Below are 23,336 nucleotides of genomic sequence, written 5' to 3' on the forward strand. Positions count from 1 at the left end.
GCCAGATTACAAGTGGCGTGCTAATTAATGCTCCGGCTCTAGCGTTAATATCGCTAGAAATAAGCTTTTTGCGCTCATTGGGTTATGCTTGTATTATGAGTTGAAAGTAAACTGTTTTTGCTCTCACTATAAACTGACAAGCGCAGAAAGCGGAAATTAGAATTTTATTACTCCCCCATAGTAGTCAAATGAGGAAAAAAAGTGGAAAAAACATATCACCCTACTCGTGTGCAAATACGATCGCCATAAGCCTCGACTCTAATAACCCCTAAATTGCCACATAGCCCACCACAATGTCCTCACTACACTATTATCCCTCAAACTGCCACATAGCCCACCATAAAGTCCTCCCTACACTATTATCCCTTAAACTGCCATATAGCCCACCACAAAGTCCTTACTACACTATTATCCCCTAAACTGCCACATAGCTGACCACAAAGTCCCCACTAAACTATTAAAGGGACAGTCTACACCAGAATTGTTATTGTTTTAAAAGATGGATAATCCCTTGTTTACCCATTCCCTAGTTTTGCATAACCAATACAGTTATATTTATATATTTTTTACCTTTGTCATTATCTTGTATTTAAGCCTCTGCAGACTGCCCCTTTAATTGTTCTTTTGACAGACTTGCAGTTTAGCCAATCAGTGATGGCTCCCAGGTAACTTCACGTGCACGAGCACAGTGTTATCTATATGAAAAACATGAACTAACACCCTCTAGTGGTGAAAAACCTGTTAAAATGCATTCTTAAGAGGCGGCCTTCAAGGTCTTAGAAATTAGCATATGAACCTCCTAGGTTAAGCTTTCAACTAAGAATACCAAGAGAACAAAGAAAAATTGGTGATAAAAGTAAATTGGAAAATTGTTTAAAATTACATGCCCTTTCTGAATCATGAAAGTTTTTTTTAGACTAGACTGTCCCTTTAACTCATAAACTGCCCGTAGTATCGGCCTTAGGGCGAGGCGCAAACCAGATCGCATTTTCTCATGTGCGGTAACCTGACATGAAAATATTAATATTTCACATTCCAAGTACTTCACATACAAGAATATGTTCTATTTTGTTCATAAATAAATATTTCTACATATATATGATTTTTTTGTACAATATATATCTATACCTATATATATATATATGCACGATTATATATAGATATATACATATACAGATATATATAGGAATAGCTATTTATAAATACATAAAACATATTCTGCTATGTGCAGAACATTGGAATGTGAAAAATCATTTCATTTTTTCATCTACTTAATGGCAAAGGGATCCAATGCATTTATATATATATATATATATATATATATATATATATATATATATATATATATATATATATATATATATATGTATACATATGTATTTATTTGTTTATATGTGTTTATATGTCTGCAAATACATGTATACACATAAAAATACAAATATACACATATATATTTATATGATAGAAAGGGGATTTTTCTATTTGTGGTGTGTAAAATGCAAATGGTATATATGCAATAGTTTCTACTGATATTTTCAGTGACTGCTGTATCTGTTGTACCCACTATCACCAGTGGAAAGAGGAAGAAATTGAAGAAGGCAGGCCAGAAACAGCGCTCAGTGAAGGGAGAGAATAAAAAGAGAAAACAAAGTGCTTATTGTGTAGTATTTTCACAAGTATCCATATTACCCATTGAATTGAAAACTTGCTCACCTTTTTATACCTCAAACATATGAGTTATGGATTGCGCACGGAGGGAATATGTATCCTTATTTGTGGTAAAGATGGAATAGTCTCCAGCTTGCATCAGCCCTTTGGAGTATGGTTGGTGGCTTTCTTGCTGTAACAAAGGTACCTTCAATCCAATCCGTAGGTGGTTAAGAGTAATAAATTTATTGAACTAAAAAATAAATCAATCAATCACAGTTCTACAAACGTACAAAAACAAGGTGGCAAAGTGGGCAGGCTAATTGTTCGTTGTAGCTGTGCACAGAGATAAAGTTTGTGGGGAGTGAGGGAGTAATCCAGTCCTGTTTGGCACAGACACGGTACAGCTGTTTTTTCTTGGCTGAATCTTCAGCGGTCTCGAAGGACCGGAAGTGATGTCACCAGTGGGCATATCCCTTAAAGTAAAAGTAAAGTTACCAATATCGCTATAAACAGTTGTATCAATCAATTGTAAATATCCTAACTTTCATTCATCATTTTTTTAAATTTATTTTCTAACATTATTTTATTACCTCTAAATCAGCAATATTTTAATTCTGTTCCAACGCTCGCAATAAAAAAAAAATCCTGCAGTGGTGACGAAGGAGCGATATAGTAATTTCATTGGTCCCCCATGGGCATCTAAACACGTTTGCCATACGCCCCCATTTAGCAATGCACATGCATGATCAGATGCGCGTTCATGATAGTTGAATGCACATATAATTTAGTAACTGAAATCCATTATCCTGACATCACTTGCTTGCTCGTTACCATTGTCGGGGAAGGCGGAAAGTGCATTACTGTGCATGCGCAAAACATTTGTCTCACGAGAGCGCGCACCTATAAGGACGAATAGAGCGGGTGGGACTGCTCTTACGTGTAACTCTACCAAATACGGAAGCTAGCAGTGGGTGGAGGAAGCTAGCAAAAGGTATGTTGTAAAAAAAATAAAATTGTATAATATATGAACATTTTCGAAAAAAATAAAGGTAGTGTACATTTGTAAGAGAATACAAAGTGTTCTTTAATTATATTAAACTTTACTTTCACTTTAAGCGTTTCATGGATTTAATTCACTTCATCAGAGGGTATGCCTACTACTCCTCTCAGCTCCCTTTTATACCAAGTGAGCAAAATGCTCTTGAAAAAAATCTTTACACGTGTATATGTATGTATCTCTATGTTAAAGCCATATGCCTGTCTTTTTATTTCTGTGTAAACACCAAGAAGGATCAGCACAAACACACTTAATTCCTTTCAGTTGTAGATCCATATTAGTGGTGTCCTGGTGCAGCACCTTTCAGACCCCCCCTCACTGGGTCTTATAGATATAATTCAGAGGAACACAAAAGGTTGCACTCAATTAGGTAACTGTACCATTATTGAAGTGAGCAATGTTTCTCAAGCCTAAGAAAGGGGCAGAAGCCCCGAAACATTGCTCACTTCAATAAAGTTAGTCTTTTTATTTCTAACACCTGAGATCTCATATCTTTGAGCTTTTATAACTTTTGTGTGCAATATTTGTTCTTAATCATTTTTATTAGACGGTGTTAATATGAGTGCAAGTGTACTTTGTAATGTATTTTTGATGTATCTTGTGCAAGTACAGAACATGGTTGCTACACACCTTTTCTGGATGTTGCAGTTGTGATTTACTTTTTCTCACATTTCCCTCCAGGTCCAGTTAGCTATACAGAATATCACATATTAAATATACAGTATATATATATGTGTGTGTATATATATATATATATATATATATATATATATATCTTTACATTTATCCTACCCATGTTCTGTAGATGGACTATAAAATAGTGATCTTTAATAAATCATGTATACAAATACACCTCTAAAATGTCATCTATGGCCATTTTATAGTGTCTCGCACATGTGCAATATCATCTTGGAATTCTTGCAAATATGTTAAAAGGAAAGACCTATTCAGGACTTATCAAGTGCCTTTATGTGTCGAGTGAAAAATAGTCTTGAAAACCTGTTGAAAAGTACAGGAAAAATAGATTGCTATCGCAGAGAACTTTTCAGCTGCATGTAAAATTCGACAGGCTCATTGTAATTTCATTGAAACAAAAAGTGGTCTTTTTATGCCAAAAGCCCGCCTTAAACAAATCAGCCCATTGGAAATGACAGCTGAATTGTAAAACACTTAAAAGAGTTAAAAGACAGTTTAGCTATGTGAATACAGATAGACTGAAAAGGTGCAGAGGGTTTGCCAATAGTCAACTAAATATGCTAGTCTGATTTAGATATGTGATCAGAACCTATGTAGATAGTCCAGATATTGTGTTCTGGGTAGAAACTGAAGCAGACTTGACAGACCTGGCAATTTTAAAATCTGGAATAGCCCAGGTCAGCAATTGGAAGAAGAAAAGGACTTGACATTGTTGTGTGGAATGTGACGAATCAACCATTTTGAAAGCAGAAGTGGGCCAAACAATGTTGTAGTCAGGGCCGCCATCAGGGGGTGACAGGGGTGACTCCTGTCAGGGGCCCAATGAGCCAGGGGGGCCCCATGAGGCAATAACTTTTTTTAATTTTGGCAGCCACCAGTGGGTACTACAGCAGAGTGCTAATTGAGCATGGGAAATGTTATTACAAGGAGTAAAGTATTAGCATTTGAGAGGATTTCTTAGTGTGCACTAAACCACTATGCTCATTGTGAGACAGACTTGGCACTTTGTACAATGTGTGCCTGAGTCAGACAGCAGATCACTTTCATTTGCAGAGGAGGTAGGACTTACTTAGCAAATGTTTTTTATTTCTTTGTGCAATTTTGGATTGTAACTTCAGTGTGGTAGTAGTTGTGTGGTGGGGCTAGGGGTCCATAAAAACACATTTTTTAGCAGCAGTGTATTTATGGTTATTTGACAATGCTGTAGAAATTCTATATTTAAAACCAATCAGAAATGTTTCCTCATCAATACACAAATGGTAGATGCCCTTTTGGCAGATATGCATTATATATATATATATATATATATATATATATATATATATATATATATATATATTACATTCCAGTTTACTGCCCCTTTATGCAAGGACTTTCCAGATGCAAGGAGGCATTTTATCTAAGATTTTTACATCTGCATAACATTTTATACTCTCAGACTAAGATTGCTCAGTGTTTGAAATGAGAAAGGTTAACTTAAAACTGTTCAGTTTACACTACAGCTGACTTAGTTTTGAAATACATACCAACAAGCCTAAATCCTGCATTTAACCAGATCTAATGGTATGAGTACCACAGCTTATGGTCCCACCAAGACCATATAGAGTACAGCATTTTCAAAATCCATAAGTACAGCTGACAGATGGGAACATTTGTACACTATATTTGAAGTGGTGCTCTTGGTTGGGGAAAATGGGAAAAAAACAAACATATGTCAACCTTTTAAAGGTACTTTTCTTCATCTAGCCATCTACCCAGCTCATTAATGTACAATTTTGAATTCACAGAATTATTTTTGTTTGCACATTTACAAATATGATTCTTTAAAAAGTGATCTCTTAATTTCTGCATTTTTTTTATCATGCATGTCACACACTGTTGATTTAGGGGATGCAAGGTGCATAAATGTTTCCTCCTGTGAGTGTTTCTGTGGGTGTATGTGTTTATGTCTTTGTGCTTTGGTTTGTGTCTCTATGTGTATGTATTTTTTATCTGTGGGTCTCTCTGTGAGGGTGGGTGTGTATGTCTTTGTGCATTTTCTGTGGATGTCTGTGAGGGTGTGTGCATATGTCTTTGAGCTTTTTCTATGGGTGTTTCTGTGAGGGTGTTTGTGTGTATGTATGTATGTATGTATGTATGTCTGTGTTTTCTGTGGGTGTCTCTGTGAGGGTGTGTGTATGTCTTTGTGAGTTTTCTGTGGATGTCTCAGTGAGGGTGTGTGTATGTATGTCTGTGTGTTTTTCATGTGGTTGTCTCTCTGTGTGTGTGTGTATGTCTTTGTGTGTTTTCTGTGGGTGTCTCTGTATGTGTATGTGTGTATATGTCTTTGTGTGTTTTATGAGGCTGTCTCTGTCAGTGTTTCCTTGGGTGTATGTGCAAGTTTGAGTTTGTGTGTGTGTGTCCATTGTCTGTTCCTTTTTAGGACATTTTGACCTTACTACTAATTATTCACATCTTTCTAAAGACTTTGAGACTAACAAGACCTTTCCGGAAGTAACCACTCCACCATTTAACCTTTAAATTATTGTTTAGACAGTTCAGGGCCCTTCCTTTCAGCCACTGCATGCTGTTGTCATCATTTAGTTGTCATCTTCCTTTACAAAAAGATTATCAGAACTCCATATTTTGTTTTCTAAATCTCCTTTTTTTTACAAAACTGTAGTTTACCTCATTACTTGTCAGGTCAATGTAAACAAGTGCTAAGTGTCTGTTTGGGTGTCTGTGTCTGAGTGTGTTTCTTTGTGAGTCTGCTAGTGTCTATATGTGAATCCTTTTGTGTGAGTGTGTTTGTGTGTTTCAGTGTATGAGTGTGTCTGTGTGTGTGTGTGTATGTTACTACCTTTACAACATTTCCAAGTTTAAATAGACAATTAAGAATAAAGTGCATATACGTTTTAGTCACTTGGTCAAAAATTGCACATGTCAAAGGAGGGGGGGGGGCCCTGATCAATGGTTGAGTCAGGGGCCCCAAAATTTCTAGTGGCGGCCCTGGTTGTAGTTATAAAATAGTTGAATCAGCAACTTGGATGGAAAACAGCAAGGTATATCTATCTATCTATCTATCTATCTATCTACTTATCTATCTATCTATCTATCTATCTGTCTGTCTGTCTGTCTGTCTGTCTGTCTATCTATCTATCTTTTTATATATCTACCTGTTTATCTATCTATCTATCTTGCTATCTATCGCTCTCTCTCTCCCTCTCCCTCCCTCCCTCCCTCCCTCTCTCTCTCTCTCTCTCTCGTATATATATATATATATATATATATATATATATATATATATATATTCTGCTATATTATACCAGGCTTCTTTCAGCACTTCACAGAGTTCTTCTTTAGATTTAGGTTGTCTTTTATTTATTTCTCTGTCTAGGTGTTCCCATACGTCCTCTATAATATTCAGTTCTGGACTCTGTGGAGGCCAATCCATGACTGTCAGTGTTTTATCAGGTGTTTTTTCTCCACATATGATTTATCTGCATCAGCAGTGTGCTTGGGATTGTTATGCTAAAAATATAAAACCATTCCCAATCAGGCGCTTTCCAGAAGGAATGGCATGATGAATTCAAACCTGTCTGTACTTTTCAGCATTTATGATCCCATCAATTCAGACAACATCACCAACACCACTGGCAGAAATGCAGCCCTAAAGCAGGACAGAACCTCCACCATGTTTGAATATAAATGGAAAGAAGCACCTATAGCAGCACTCGCTTATAGAGAGTATTAGGAGGTAGGGACCCCTATCATTTAAAATATAACTTTTAATAATGATAAAGAAAAGTAAAATCCGTAGGAGACGGATAACACAAACAATATATATTTTTAAAAATGGCACAGATGGATACCAACAAGTAACAATCCAAGAAGTGATAATATCACTAATAGTTAACTACTGGAATATATATAGGACCCCCTAACAAATTATTTATGCGCATATATTAATCAATATTAAGTGGATATTGTCCAGACATGTGAGAGGGGTAAATATCCAAATAAGGGGTGCCTATATAATGACCATGAGTAACTGACCTAATCCGAATGGAGAACAATTTTCACACACATAGATATGTAAGTACAATTAAACCACTGAAAAAGAAGAATGGACACAGTCTCAATTACATATAAAGCAAACAGGTCAGAGATATAAACAGAGACAGACCCAGTATTGTTAGCCTAATCCAAGTGTGGCACAAATTTCACACACGGATAATACTAATGTAACACTAAGTTATATTTGAGGGAAGAGCCCACAGCAAGAAGTACCAAGTAATAAGTATTACAGTTAGCAGATCTATGTGGAACATATTTCACACATAGGGATTGTGTATTGAAGGCAGCAGTCGCCTGATGTACATTTCACCGTAGCTTTTTCAAAGGCGAACAGAATGTAGGGTTACCTACCCTTATATAGCAAATATTGGCCAATCAAAATGGGGTATTGTGTATACACCCATATCTTAGCCTATCCGATAAAGTGATGAACCCATTGGTCCATCGAGTCATGTGATCATGTGACCAAATATCACTAACACTGGTGGATTTACCCCCATTATCATCCGCATTGACAGAGGCAATGGTTTTCTTGACACACGATTCTCAATTAATCTGTACTAAAACATGATCATGCTCCTCTGATGTGCGAGCCATTATTGTATTATGAATCATACATGGCGTGTCAGTGTACTGTTTCAACGATGCTACTGGTTCTCCAATACCTTGGTTTTAACAAATCAGAACCAAGAGACTCAACACAACTTTCTGTCCTGACCAATGGGAACGTGTGATCGTATGCATGAGGTCACCTCCCCTCTGCTTTTCAGTTGTTATGTTATGATTAGGACTAATATATTCTCTCCCGTAGTGTCTAATAAGGTAAGCCAGATATAATGTCAGCACTTATAAATGACTAACACAGATAATACCACTCGATGCCAAAATATAAGTACCACACTTTGTCACGATCTGGTGTGGGACAAATACAATGTACTGATGAAGATTTACAACAGTGCATAACATAACCTCATGTATCATGATATATAATGGGACATGTCAATGCAATAAGGGGTTTATATTATAATAAGCTTGGTGAATATTTACCAGGTAATCTAACCCATGGCTGATGATTTGTACATTATATACGCCCCTTCACTGATGTCATCCTCTGTACCCACGTGACTCGATGGACCAATGGGCTTATCACTTTATCGGATAGGCTACGATATAAGTGTATACACAATACCCCATTCTGATTGGCCAATATTTGCTATATAAGGGTAGGTAACCCTACATGCTATTTGCCATTGGAAAAGCTACGGCGAAATGTACATCAGGCGACTGCTGCCTTCAATACACAATCCCTATGTGTGAAATATGTTCCACATAGATCTGCTTACTTAGCCTAACTTTAATACTAATTACTTGGTACTTCTTGCTGTGGGCTTTTCCCTCAAATATAACTTAGTGTTACATTAGTATTATCCGTGTGTGTAAAATTTGTGTCACACTCAGATTAGGCTAACCATACTGGGTCTGTCTCTGTGTATATCTCTGACCTGTTTGCTTTATATGTAATTGGGACTGTGTCCCTTCTTCTTTTTTAGTGGTTTAATTGTACTTACATATCAGTGTGTGTGAAAATTGTTCCACATTTGGATTAGGTCAGTTACTCAGGGTCTTTATATAGGCACCCCTTATTTGGATATTTAACCCTCTCACATGTCTGGACATATATTAGGTGGTCCTATATATATTCCAGTAGTTAACTATCAGTGATATTATCACTTCTTGGATTGTTACTTGTTGGTATCCATCTGTGCCATTTTTAACAATATAAGTTGTTTGTGTTATCTGTCTACTATGGATTTTTATTTTCTTTATCATTATTAAAAGTTATATTTTAAATGATAGGGGTTCCTACCTCCTAATACTTTCTATAAGCGAGTGCTGCTATAGGTGCTTCTTTTCCATTTATATTCACTCATTACTTTTAGCACTCAGCACCCTCCATAAACTTCCTTTGTGGACTAATATAGGATACTTGCGTTACACACACTCTCCTTTTTCCCCTCCACCATGTTTCACTGAAGGCTGCAAGCACTCATTCTTCCATCTCTCTCCAACTCTTTTTCACATATTGTTGACGATTGAGCCAAAAATGTCAAACTTGGATCTTTTTTCCAATCTTTGTGAGCTTTAGCATATTTTAGCTTTTTCACCATTCCCCTTCAGAAAAAGTGTTTTGTTGGCTGCTACCCTTCCACAAAGACCATTCCTGATCAAGCTTCTTTGGTCTGTAGAAGGGTCAACTTGGAGAAATTGTGTATCTACCAGCGCTAGGATGACCTTTAGCTCCTAAAAGCATAAATAGGGGTCCCCAGCTGACCCTGAGATCGATAGTGGCAAGAAGAAATGCTAAGGAGCGCCTAAAAAGTATCAAGGCAAAGGTATATATTTAATAAAACATTATGTAACAGAGTTAAAACTTCATGGATCCATGTAAAAACATACAAAAATAAAAATATTAATAATAGCTAGCTAGTGACACCATATAAAGTATAACAAAAATATTGACAGATGATTACTGTCCAAAAAAGGATTGTATATATGAAAAAATCCACAGTCATAAGGGAAAGTTAATCAAATATGAGTCTTCCTGTGAAATAAGTGATGCAAATTGTGTTATATACGTGAATAACAATAAAAATCAGAAAAAATTGGGGAATAAAAAACTCCAAAATTAAAAACTCCAAAAATAAACTCCAAAAAATAATAATGTGTGAATCCAAAAAATGTGGTGATAAAAAGGTGAATAGTTATCCTTATTGAGGAACTGATTCTTCAATTAAATCCTCAGTGGTATCAAGTAAAAGGAAAAAAACAATTGAATGGTGTTTAGAATCTGAATTATAACCAAGGATCCTTAAAAGAATGATTGTAGATAACCTAAAAGTGAAAAAACAATAACATAGTACAATAAAGTTTAGGATAAACAATAAATAACTGAAATAAAGCTCACCATAAGATGTCAACGCGTTTCGGCCCCTTACAAGGGCCTTTCTCAAGACTATGCTATGGTATGGTGTATGAGCTCCTTAAGTACCTAAGAAGTGACAATCAAATTGGCGCCAAAAAGAGTGGTGCAACCTATGAACCGGAAGTGGTTAGCGAAAACCGGAACTGTAAAGTTATTTGTTTGAAAGCTTTATATTCTTGGAATATACATGTTATAAGTGTGTATGTGCTTAGCTCAAGGATCTATATGATCAAGCATTTGTGTCACACTCAGATTAGGCTAACCATACTGGGTCTGTCTCTGTGTATATCTCTGACCTGTTTGCTTTATATGTAATTGGGACTGTGTCCCTTCTTCTTTTTTAGTGGTTTAATTGTACTTACATATCAGTGTGTGTGAAAATTGTTCCACATTTGGATTAGGTCAGTTACTCAGGGTCTTTATATAGGCACCCCTTATTTGGATATTTACCCCTCTCACATGTCTGGACAATATCCACTTAATATTGATTAATATATGCGCATATAAAATATTAGGTGGTCCTATATATATTCCAGTAGTTAACTATCAGTGATATTATCACGTCTTGGATTGTTACTTGTTGGTATCCATCTGTGCCATTTTTAACAATATAAGTTGTTTGTGTTATCTGTCTCCTATGGATTTTTATTTTCTTTATCATTATTAAAAGTTATATTTTAAATGATAGGGGTTCCTACCTCCTAATACTCTCTATAAGCGAGTGCTGCTATAGGTGCTTCTTTTCCATTTATATTCACTCATTACTTTTAGCACTCGGCACCCTCCATAAACTTCCTTTGTGGACTAATATAGGATACTTGCATTACACACACTCTCCTTTTTCCCCTCCACCATGTTTTACTGAAGGCTGCAAGCACTCATTCTTCCATCTCTCTCCAACTCTTTTTCACATATTGTTGACGATTGAGCCAAAAATGTCAAACTTGGATTCGTCACTCCATAATACTCTTTTCCACTGATCTTTTTTCCAATCTTTGTGAGCTTTAGCATATTTTAGCTTTTTCACCATTCCCCTTCAGAAAAAGTGTTTTGTTGGCTGCTACCCTTCCACAAAGACCATTCCTGATCAAGCTTCTTTGGTCTGTAGAAGGGTCAGCTTGGCAGTTTGCGAACCCAAATTTTTAGGTTCACGACATCACTAATAGTCAACCCTTGAAGGAATAAACCTCAAAGTAAAGAGTTTTTAACATTTTGAATATATTAATCGTTTTGAAGAAGTAAATATTACATGAGAGTGGAAGTTCAGAGACTAAGTTAAAGTGCTTAAAGGGATAGTATACACTCATTTTGATATAACTGCATGTAATAGACACTACTATAAAGAATAATATGCACAGATCCTGATATAAAAATCCAGTATAAAACTGTTTAAAAACTTACTTACAAGCTCTTAGTTTAGCTCTGTTGAAAAGGTAGCTGGAAAGCCCACTGCAAGTGAGAAATAAGACACTCCCCCCTCCCCTTTCTTTTGCATACGAAAAGACCCCTTACACAAACAGGAGCAAGTTGGAGTAGGTAGCTGACGGTATTCTCATAAAACTTTGCGGCTTGGTTAGGAGTCTGAAATCAGAGAAATGTTATTTAAAAATAAGGAAAAATATAATTAAAAAAGAACAAAAAACTTTATGAACTATATAAATAGATCATCTACAAAACATTTATGCAAAGAAAAAATGAGTGTATAATGTCTCTTTAACAATCTACGCTTGCATACCTGGGGGCAAGTAGAGATCAGTTTGATGATTTTTCATCAGGAAAATCCCATGTGGGAGCGGGGCAGAGGGTAGTAGGGAGAAGAGGGGAGAGAACAGGGGGGGGGGGGGAGGAACAAACAAAAAAACCTTAATGTGGCCTGCCAGTCTCAGGGAGGGGGGGGGGGAATTATGCAGTCCCCTCCCTGCTGGTACAGTCTTGTATAGGTTTCGGCTACTTTCCGCTTACATGGAGAAGATTGTGCCTTCCCCCAGTGTGTCCCAGGGCTCCCAGATCATGGTGAACAGGTCTATTTGTTGGCGAAAGCTGTATACATGACTCTCCATAGACCGAAAATAAGAAATAAGTTTAATCAAAGCCTGCCAGTTAGGGGGGTTAGATTTCCTCCAGTTTAGGGCGATTAGGAGTTTTGCCGCCATTGTGATCAGTATCAGGAGAGCTGGGCACAGAGAGGGCCCGAAGGCCAGCATGCACCAGGGCTGTTTCCGGGGGCAGAGATGCTACCAATCCCAGGCAGCAGCACAAAACCTCTACTTTGTTCCACAGGGGTGTAATGGTAGGGCAAGCCTACCAGATGTTATAGGGGTCGCCTACCTGTTGACAACCTCTACAACAGAGGGGGGAGCTTCCTGGAAAAATTTTATGTAGCTTTGAGGGGACATAATGCCACCTGGTCAGTAACTTGTAAAACAGTTCGTACAGCGTCATGCAGTGAATTGACAATTTGGTGTATTGGATTGCATCGGTCCAGTCCTCTACAGACAAATCCACTCTCCAATCTCTCTCCCAATCCCCCATCTGCCTGGTTTTAGTAAGTTTGGAAGCATCAAGAACATTTGATAATGGGAGGACAAGGGGGAAATGTGTTGGGAACCTGAAGATATCCGGGTCTCCCAAGGTGTCTGCTGTCTAGGAGGAGCACTCAGAAATCCCCATGACTTCAATATAAAAAGAACCCTTAGCAGGTCAAATCTAAACCTGGGCTGGATGGCATGGGTGTGGGCCAGGACATTGGGGGGAACTGGGTTTCCTCCTAAGAAGAGGTCCATTATTTTAAGAGTAGAGAGAGCTCGTCACACCGCAAGACCCGCAAGAGGAAGGCTGAGTAGGAGACCTGACATGGAGTGACAGGGGGAGGGATGTGGAGAGACCAAATTATGATAACGGAGTTGTAGCCAGGAGTTCCTGCAGTGCAGGATGATGTTATTGTAAATCGGAAAATCCGAGGCACAGTGAGGTGGGATCCAAATAAGATCTATCAATGTTAGGTGGGCCGGTAAGGAAGCCTGCTCTAGTTCTAGCCAGCGGGGGATGGCCTCTTTAGTGTTCCATTCTGATATATGGGATAGAAGGGCAGCCTCATAGTAGAGTCTAACATTTAAAAGGCCTAAATCACCAGCCAGAACTGGGCGTTGTAATAAAGAGGCTGCAATACAAGGCCTCTTCCCGTTCCATATGTACCGGTTGATTACAGCTTGGAGTTTGTTAAGCAGCGAGAGTGGGACTTTTATTGGCAGACATCTGAAGAAGTATGTTAGCTTGGGGAGCTGCATCATCTTAACAGCAGCTATTCTCCCAAACCAGGAGATTTCATCGTATCTTCTGGAACATAGGTTTTTTTGGAGTTGGGGGAGAAAGGTATGAAGGTGCTTAGATAGGACTATGCCAGTATCATGAGAGAGGAATACCCCGAGATGTTTGAGGCCTGATACTGACCATTGGAATTTATATTTCCTCCTGAGGGAGTTCAATACAGAGTCAGAAATGTTTAAGGGATAGGCTTCAATTTTGCTTAAGTTCAATTTGTAATAAGAAATGCTGCCAAACCTTTCCAGAAGGATGAATAGTGCTGGAAGGGACTATTCCGGCTCCGTGATGAAAAGAGTTAGATCGTCTGCATAGAGGGCTAATTTCTGGGGTGGGTGTCATGAAGGACTAAGCCCCTGACTTGGGTTTATATCCTGACTGCCATAGCCAACGGCTTGATGGCTAGGGCAAACCGCAGGGGGGACAGGGGACAGCCCTGTCTTGTGTCATTTGTGATCTGTACCGTGCCCGAGCAAAAGTCCAGGCCTCTCACCCTCGCTATGGGACAGGAATACAAGGATCTCACTGCTGTAATGATGGACCCCGGGAGTCCATATGCTGAAAGTGTTAAGAACATGTAGTCCCATCTCACCCTGTCGAACGTTTTTTCCGCGTCCATTGACAGGGTGAGAAGGGGAATCCCCATGTCTGCGGCCTCAGTGAAAATGTTCAGGAGACGCCGTATGTTATATGGGCCCTGTCTCCCGGTATGAAGCCGACCTGATCTGGGTTTACTAGTTCCGGGAGAAATCTGTTTAGTCTCATGGACAGTATTTTCGCGTATAGCTTTATGTCCACGTTTATTAAGGAAATCGGCCAGTAACTCTGACATAAAGAGTGGTCCTTCCCTTCCATAGACAGTGTAATGATGGAGGCCTCGAGAAATTCTGTGCGGAGCACACCCCTATCGAAGACGGAGTTGAAAAATATGGTAAGAAGAAGCAGCAGTTGTGAAGAGTAGGTTTTATAAAATAGAGTGGTAAACCCGTCCGGTCCCGGTGCCTTATTTAACTGAAGTGAAGAGATCTATTGTTGCAGTTCTTCGGTAGTTAGTGGGATAGAGAGGCCCTGGGCATCTTCCACAGATAGGACCGGGAGAGGAAAGGAGGATAGAACTGCTCAATCTGCGGCTTTGGGGCTTTAGAGGTCTCAGGGGAGGAGTCCAAATTGTAAAGTGCGGCGTAGTAGTGAGTGAACCTGGTCCCGATGCCTTATTTAACTGAAGTGAAGAGATCGCTTGTTGCAGTTCTTCGTTAGTTGGTGGGCTAGAGAGGCCCTGGGCATCTTCCACAGATAGGATCGGGAGAGGAAGGGAGGATAGAACTGCTCAATCTGTGGCTTTGGGGCTTTAGAGGTCTCAGGGGAGGAGTCCAAATTGTAAAGGGCAGTGTAGTAGTGAGCGAACACGTTTGCTATGTCTTGTGGGGCGTGCACAGTCCCTCTTTGGGTTTCGAGAAATGGAATTTGGAGCTTATGAGCTAGAAGTCGATCTGCTCTATTACCTTTGTAATAATACAATTGTTTGAGAGCCAGAAGATTTGATAGGACCCTTTTTTCTTCGATTACATTAATTTTGGATTTAATGGCTACTATCTGCACAGCTATCTGTCTCGAGGGGCCTCCTCTATTATGTTTTTCTAAAGAGTGTAACTCTGAATATAGTTGAGCTAGGGACTTTCCCATAAGTTTGCGTTTTTTTGAGGCCTGTTTTATAAAGTGGCCCCTCATAAAGGCCTTCAGGGTTGCCCAAAGAACTGGGTCGTCGGTCATTGTGTAGTCGTTGGTGACTAAAAAGTCAGATAGAGCCTTGGAGGCATCAACACCTGCTGGCCCTGAGATTAAAGAGGGGTGTAGCTTCCAACTAGAGGAGGAGGATCCCTGAAGATGAGTGTTTGCAAGAACGATGGAGACCATGTTATGCTCTGACCATGGGCATATCTGAATAGAAGGGTGAGAAACTTTGTCAAGGAGAGGGGAGTGGCACAAGAGGTAATCGATTCTTGAATAGCAGAGATGGGGACTCGAATAGAAAGTGAAGTCTCTCTCTGAAGGAGACAGACACCGCCATGCATCATACAAGCTAAACTGGAACATGAAGGAACAGAAATGATTTGAAGTCCGTATGGCTGCAGTATCTAAGGGCTTGTGTTTGGGGGTCCTCCTTCCAAAATTGGGTCCCACACTATCTTCAGGTCCCCTCCTATCAGGAGTGTACCTCTGTTTAATTGATCTATCAGGGGAAGAACCGATTTCAGAAAGGCGAGTTGACTGACATTTGGGGCATATAATGAGGCCAGGGTGTATTGAACTCCATCCAGAGTGCATACCACCAGCAAGTACCTGCCCTCCGGGTACCTCTCTATGTGTTGGATCATGCATGTGACTGACTTGTGGACCACAATGGCGAAAACTCTTTTTTTGTTGTTTGAGATGCCGACAGGCAGATTGGGAAAAGCTTAGAATTCTACATGAAAGAGGAGCCCTGAGGCTAGTGGGTTTCCTGAAGAAAGGCAACCCTTACATTAGTTTTCAAGAGGTATCAGAGGAGAAGGTTCCTCTTAGTAGGTGAATTCAGACCTTGGGTGTTCAGGGTGGCAAATGTAAGAGAGATGCTGAATTAAAAAAAAGAAAAGGGGGGGGGGAGGAGATGTAGGGAAAGGAAGGTGAGGAGTGCTATCTGCAGCGTTACAGACTAACGCAGGTGATGTTTCCTAGGCTCTGTTTATGAATGATATACTTCAAATGTGAGTTAGTGAATAAGGTCTGTGGTAGAAGAACACAACCAAAATCTGCGTTGTGCTTCCCTAAAAAGCGAAGAGCAAAGCAGATCCAAAAGTGGGGGGGAGTACTGAAAGTACCACAAGAAATTTAGGTTGGGCTAATATCCATAGGTATAAGGCCACAGGGGCCCAGGGGGTGAATCAAAGTGTTGGAATGGGCATTCGTAATGGACACTTATTACAGCAAACACTGACTATCTTTGAGATGGTAAGTTTCTGGTTGGTGCATAACATTGACTACATTTAACAACATTAGAATAACAAAAAGACAAATAAATCTTGGGTGACATAGACATACATAGGTACCCAATAACATTGATATGATTAAACCATTATACCTCCTTCATGGCCCTCTTTTTCATTTACAACTAGAAGGGAAGTGGCCATTAAGCTAGGTGGGAGGTTAAAACTGTGGGGTGTTACCTCTGGGAGAGGTCTGCAGGGTAGGTGTGGGGGAGGGCCAGGCGGTCCTACTCTGAGGGTCAGGTGGAACTCAATGAACTTGTAGAGGGGGGGCTTGTGGAGAGCCATGAGGTCTCACGTTGCATCCCCTTACTAGTTTGCCACTTGTAACCTTGTAACTTATCTAGGGTGACATGGATTTAGCTGGGTAAAATGTAACATTAAGATGGTGAAACCCTTGCTCCCCCCTTCTCAAACCACATTCTTAATTACAATCAGGAGGAGGGGTGACCCCTAAACTAGGTGGGAGTTAAGTCCATGGGGCAGGACCTCTGAGAGAGGTCTGCTGGGAAGGAGTGGGGGAAGGCCAAACAATCCCACTCCGAGGTGTGAAGGGGCGGGTGCGAGGGGATGTGAGGTCTTCAGCCGCAGCACCCTAACTGTGTACCCCTAATAATCATACAACTTGAACAATATATCATAAACATTTTTAAACATGTTGATTGGAGGGGCCACTAAGGTCAGCGAACCCCTTCTCTTACTCTCATAGTGTGCAGGCCTGGGTAAATTTTTCCGTCAAAATGTCCCTTGATTCCTGCAATGCTCCGAGACTTTGTACCTGGGGGAAGAAAAGAGCAAAGACAACAAAACAAGTATGGGGACCTTTGAACCTGTGTCCCCATGGTAGGTTGAAAGTGTCCACTGTTATTAACTCAAGGACCATTAAGCAGTCAGTCAAAAAGGATACAGAAAGTTGTATGCAAGACGTCCCAGAACAGGAAGGCCGAAATTCAATGTCCCGGGCTCTGAACAAAAAGTGCACCAGTTCAGTGAGCAACTAGTGGAAAAGTCAGGAGAGGTGATCCTCAGGCCTCATTCAGGGTCACATGCAGAGGGTAAGGTTTTAGAGGAGGGGGCTTTGTGGAGAGATTCTGTTTTTTTTCCAAGGGGGAATTTTTTTCCATGCGGGGCCTCTGCCTCAATTCCCCAGCAGGAGCCCTGGGGGTTGTAGAGGGTGGTCTGGAAGAAGGTCCCATTTGGAGAGAAGATTTCTGGCTTGCTCTGGTGAGGTTATTATGTGCTGGGTGTTGTCTTTGGTAATGAATAGCCGTACTGGGAAGCCCCATCTGTACTTGATTTCCTTGTTCTTAAGAATCCTCGTAAAATCTTAGTAAGCCTTTTGCTGATGAGTGAGGGGAGAGGTCTGGAAAAATCTGCAGACTATCAAACTTTGAGGCTTTTAGGGTCCCAGAGTTAACTGCCCTCAGGAATTTCTCTCAGAAGGTGTAGTAATGCAGTCTCACTACTATGTCCCTAGGTTTATCATCAGACATGGCTCTCGGTCTAGTTGCCCTGTGGGCTCTGTCAATGAGAGATTTGGGGTATTGTAGAGGTCCAAGAGCAGCTGTAAACACTTTGTGCAGATAGACTTGCAAGTCCTTGGGGAGAACGCTCTCGGGGATGCCCCTCATGCGAACATTGTTGCGCCTGGAGCGATCCTCAAGATCTGCCAACTTGGACTCCAAAGCTGTAATTTGCCCCGCCAGACATTCTGAGTATGATATAAGGTTGGCATGATCAACTGAGAGATCTTCCTGCTTGCGCTCCAGGGTATCAGTGCGTTCTCCGATTGCAGAAATGTCTCTCCTCATTTCCGAGCATGACTTATCAAATCTTTTGCAGATAGATTCATGATGGGATGCCAACATGGTCTGCCAAACTTGCGGGCTGGGAAGTGATGTTAAGGCCTCTGTCGTTACTTGGTTCTGAAAGGCAAGTTGAGTCGGATAAATCATCTTCTGAGCATTGTTCCAGATCTCTTCGGGGTTGCTGGAAGTGTTCTTTCAATGTTTTTTTCGGGCCTGTGAGGCCCTTAGACTTTCTCCTCTGGGCTTGCAACATTTTCCCACCAAGGTTATGCTTGTGGTGAGGCAGCGTGGTGGATGATGGACACCTTTGGTGTAGATCATGAAAGATGGTGTGGGTTAGATGATGCCCTTGTGTTGCTGTAGAGTTACTCTGATTCACCCAGAGGGCCCAAGCCTTAGAGCATTTTCTTTCTTAGCCAGCTACCATTTTGTCCCTGTGCAAGCAAGCCCCGGACGGGGTAGGTTGTTGTTCCTATACGTTGTAGGCTGCTGAACTCAGATTTACAGTGTTACTGTCCGCTCACAACTGTTGCGGTTCCTTGGAGTGAGGGGGCCACCACCACAACACGATGCTCCCCGGGGAAGATGTCTTCACAGGACGATCACAGGCAAGGAGAGTGGGATATGACCTGCTGTCACTGAGGGCAGCGGTAATGGGGGGGGGGGGGGGGGGGACAGTGTGTGGCTGATTACTGCAGTTAAGGTGAGGGAATGTCCTGCAGAGTCAGGGAGGTTGCTAGGGCTGTGATTTCACTATGGTCTGCAGGGAGTACACCTTTTGTTCCTGCTTCTGAGGTGTATCTTATTAATGGCCCTGTATGCGGATAAGGCTGAAAGTGGCAAGGCTAATAGGCTCTGTAGTTGTAAGACTTTTTGGGGCCTCTTAGGTGCAGGGAGAAGTAGGAAGTTGTACAGGACACTAAATGGGCAACACTGAATGTCTTTTTATGTTCGGGGAGTACTCTTGCTGTTAACCACTGAGACCAAGAACGCCCCTGATAGACAGTGTGAATACAGTTCTGAAATATGGCTGTACCTTAATGATGGGGTATGCCACTATCATATGTAAGTATGCAGCAGGCAGAGAGACAGCACTTCAACTGTTGAGAAATTCAGGCAGGAAGTATGCCAGGAAGTGTTTGGCAGAGTTTAGTGCGAGTGTTCCTGAGTCCAGCGGAGCTTTATGTGAGAGTTTAAACTATGTAAAGAGAGGGATCTGCGGGCCAGGGAGTTTCCCTGCTATTAAAGAGCCAGTCTCAAAGTTTGGGCTTGCTGTGTGCCCAGGTGTCCCACCAGGGCAGGCTGAGAATGCGGTTGGCCTGAATGATAATAATAGCCCCTAGTAAGTAATATAGGGAGGTCACAATGTGCTTCAGGGCTCTTGGGGGATGGATCTGTGGTTGGCATGATAAGATGGTATGTGAGGAGGGTAACAGGGAAAAGGAGACCCGCAATTCTAGGGCCGTTAATATGCTGACACAGTGTATAAAGGGATGTATCTCACTGCAATGTTCCTCTGTAGCCTTGGATGTTCCTTTTGGCTTGAGCAGTTGAGTTACAGAAGGAGTCAGGGAAAGGACGGTCGGATGGGCAAGTCGCCGCTGCCACAGCCGTGTGGGTTGTATGTACAGCATCTCGGTACAGGGCCCCAAGATGGCCACGGTTCGCACCAACTTAGGGGTTAAGAATCTTGGCACTCTTCTTTGGATGCTTTACCGTCTAGCTTCCAATCTCCCCTGCCGCTTAGTTGTTGGCCTTCCGGAGGACGATACTTGACCAGTACTCCTCTTTGGGTAGAGTCTGGATTAGGTGAGTGATGTCTCTGCACGGGCAGGCCCAGGCCTGCGTCTCCATCTCTAAACTTCGGCTTACGATATCTGCTGACAGTTTCTATCCACCCAAACACCCCTGCACACCTATGGTACTCCGGAGAATATCCCTGACCCTCCGGAGCCTGCTAGACGGCTGTCCAGCAGAGGTGATGTGGGTTATTCAGCTTCAGGGCCACTTGCGGTGGAAGGTGCTTTAGAACGCTCAAATGTCAGGTCTTTCAGCCTTTGAGTATTCGCTAGACCTTGCCCCTTCACACAGTCTGTATATTTCGGATAGGCAAGTTGTTTAATGCACAGATTAAGTCATTTATGTCAGGTTCAGCTGTGGAGCTCCAGACACACACATCTGTTCCCTTTGCTGGCTAGCTCCGCCCCCCCAGAATTGTTATTTTTTTAAAAAGATAGATAATTCACCAGTTTTGCATAACCAACAAGTTTATATTAATATACGTTTTACCTCTGTGATTACCTTTTATCTAAGCCTCTGCAGACTGCCCCCTTATTTCAGTTCTTTTGACAGACTTGCATCAGTGGGAACTCCTAAGTAACTCCACTGAAGTGAGCACAATATTTATCTATATGGCACACATGAACTAGTGCTGTCTAGCTGTAAAAAAACTGTCAAAATGCACTGAGATAAGCGGCAGCCTTTAAGGGATAGAAAATTAGCATGTGAGCCTACTAGGTTTAGCTTTCAAAAAAAGAATACCAAGAGAACAAAGCAAATTTGATAATAAAACGTAATTTTAGAGAAGCCAGTAGTGATAATCACAAAAGAGCGACTGTGACTTACAATCAAAAATAAAAAAATAAAACATATCATTTGTAGATGTTGAGACTTGGAAGTGACTTTTCCTGCAGATTACCTTAGCTGTACAGGAAATCAGGTACTAAATGCATATACATTTGTATATTGACCTATACATATTTAAATGTGTGTCCTGCCCACTGTATACAGCCTCTACAATAGTAATGAATGGAGGTTTAATGAATCAATGCCAAATATGTTAATATACCTCAACAATATCTCCTGTGCCCATTTCAGAGAGTTGAAAAGATATCCAAAATGCCCTTTTTTGATAACTTAAGTGCCTAGAGGTGTCAAATTTGAAAAGCAAAATCTGGCCTCAAAAAGATCTTGAAAAGTGACTTGAAAATGGAATGTGATCTGTGAGAGTTTTTGGAAATAGAACTTTGAGGATCTGAAAATACATTTGGGAGTGTGGGAAAGAGCAGAAAAAGCATTATTGGGATTGCATCGAATTGAAAAGTAGCCATAGCAATCATAAAAACAGCCCCAAAGGCTGCAGCCTATAGATTGTGATTGAGACCATAGTGTATAAATTTAAGCAGCAAAAAAAGCTCAAAATCAGTTAAGCACAGAGGTTTGAAAAAGTCATAGCAGCGAAAGGGTTAATAGCAACTCTATCCCCACTGCAATAACCCATAACACCCAACAGCCCTTAAGTGACCTGCACTGCAAACATACTCATCTAAATGCTGCCCTAATGTTGACACCTCGCCTTTTCAGTAAATGCCCCCTACATGGATCATTACCCCAGTGCAAATATCCCTTAAATGTAACTCTTCCAACCAAAACATTCCTCCATAAATAATTAATTATCCCCCCATCACAAAACAGAAACACCCCAATACATGGCCCCTCCTAAAGTCAACCCTCCTCTATATTATTATTATAATTATACTTTAATTATGAAGCACCATCATATTCTGCAGCGCTGTCCATGGATACAATTCATTTAAATAAAACAATAATAAAAAACTTGTAAGAGACAGGACAAAATTTACAAACACATACAGAAGGAATTGATGGCCCTATTCCCGTGGGAACTTACAATTTAGAAGGGTAGGAAGTTAAGAAACAGGAGGTTAGGATTGCAAGATTGAGAAAGATGTTAATGCAGAGTTAGATGAGGGAAATGTTGTTAGGTAAGAGAACTATAATATTGATTTAGATGGTAGGCTTCTCTGAACAGAAAAGTCTTCAGAAAGCATTTAAAGGAAGAAAGATTTGGGCAAAGCCTGACAGCACGAGGGAGAGTGTTCCAGAGGGTAGGTGCTGTACGACAGAAGTCCTGCAGTCTAGCATGAGAAGAGGTGATAGGCGCAGATGCAAGGAGCAGGTCATTGTTGGATCTTAGTGGGTGGGCTGGAGTATACTTGTTGATTAGAGAGGATAGGTGAGCGCTTTGTATGCAGGGGTAATAATTTTGAATTACATTCTGCTGTGAATGGGGAGCCAATGAAGGGACTCGCAGAGAGGTGCAGCAGATACAGAGCGACGGGAAAGGTGGTTCAGTCTGTCAAAGGCATTTAGGATGGATTGAAGGGGGGAGAGGCGGGAAAGAGGAAGGCCAGTAAGAAGGTTATTGCAGTAGTCAAGTCGGGAAATAACAAGGGAGTGGATATATATAATGTATATGTATTATATCTTAATTTTTTTTTTTTTTTATTATTTTTATTAAAGATTTTGGTGATAACAATCTTTTCTGGTCATCAATATGTCAGCACTGTAAAGAACAACATTGTTATACAACAATTTTAAGTTAATGTCTATTATACTGACTTTCGTCTTGGATAAGGTTAAGTCATCGTCCCATGTCCAGGTTCTTCTCGTGAACCTTTATTGTCAGCTGTATATAGACAGGGTAATCATCTGCTCTGCCGGGACTTGAGTTGGATAACCAAGGGGGGGGAATAATAATATAACAAACAAACTGGGAGATTAAAGTTTAACATTTGGTTCTGCGTCTGGTTCTGCAAGGTATCTTCATTTTCAAGTTTGAGTCTCACTATATAAGTACTCGTAAATACAGTGCGTATTATTATTTTCTGCAAAATAAGTAAACCCCCGGTGCATCTCATCGTATGGATAGGGTATGTAAATAT

The sequence above is a fragment of the Bombina bombina genome, chromosome 5 (assembly GCF_027579735.1).
Source record: "Bombina bombina isolate aBomBom1 chromosome 5, aBomBom1.pri, whole genome shotgun sequence".
Taxonomy (NCBI): Eukaryota; Metazoa; Chordata; class Amphibia; order Anura; family Bombinatoridae; genus Bombina; species Bombina bombina.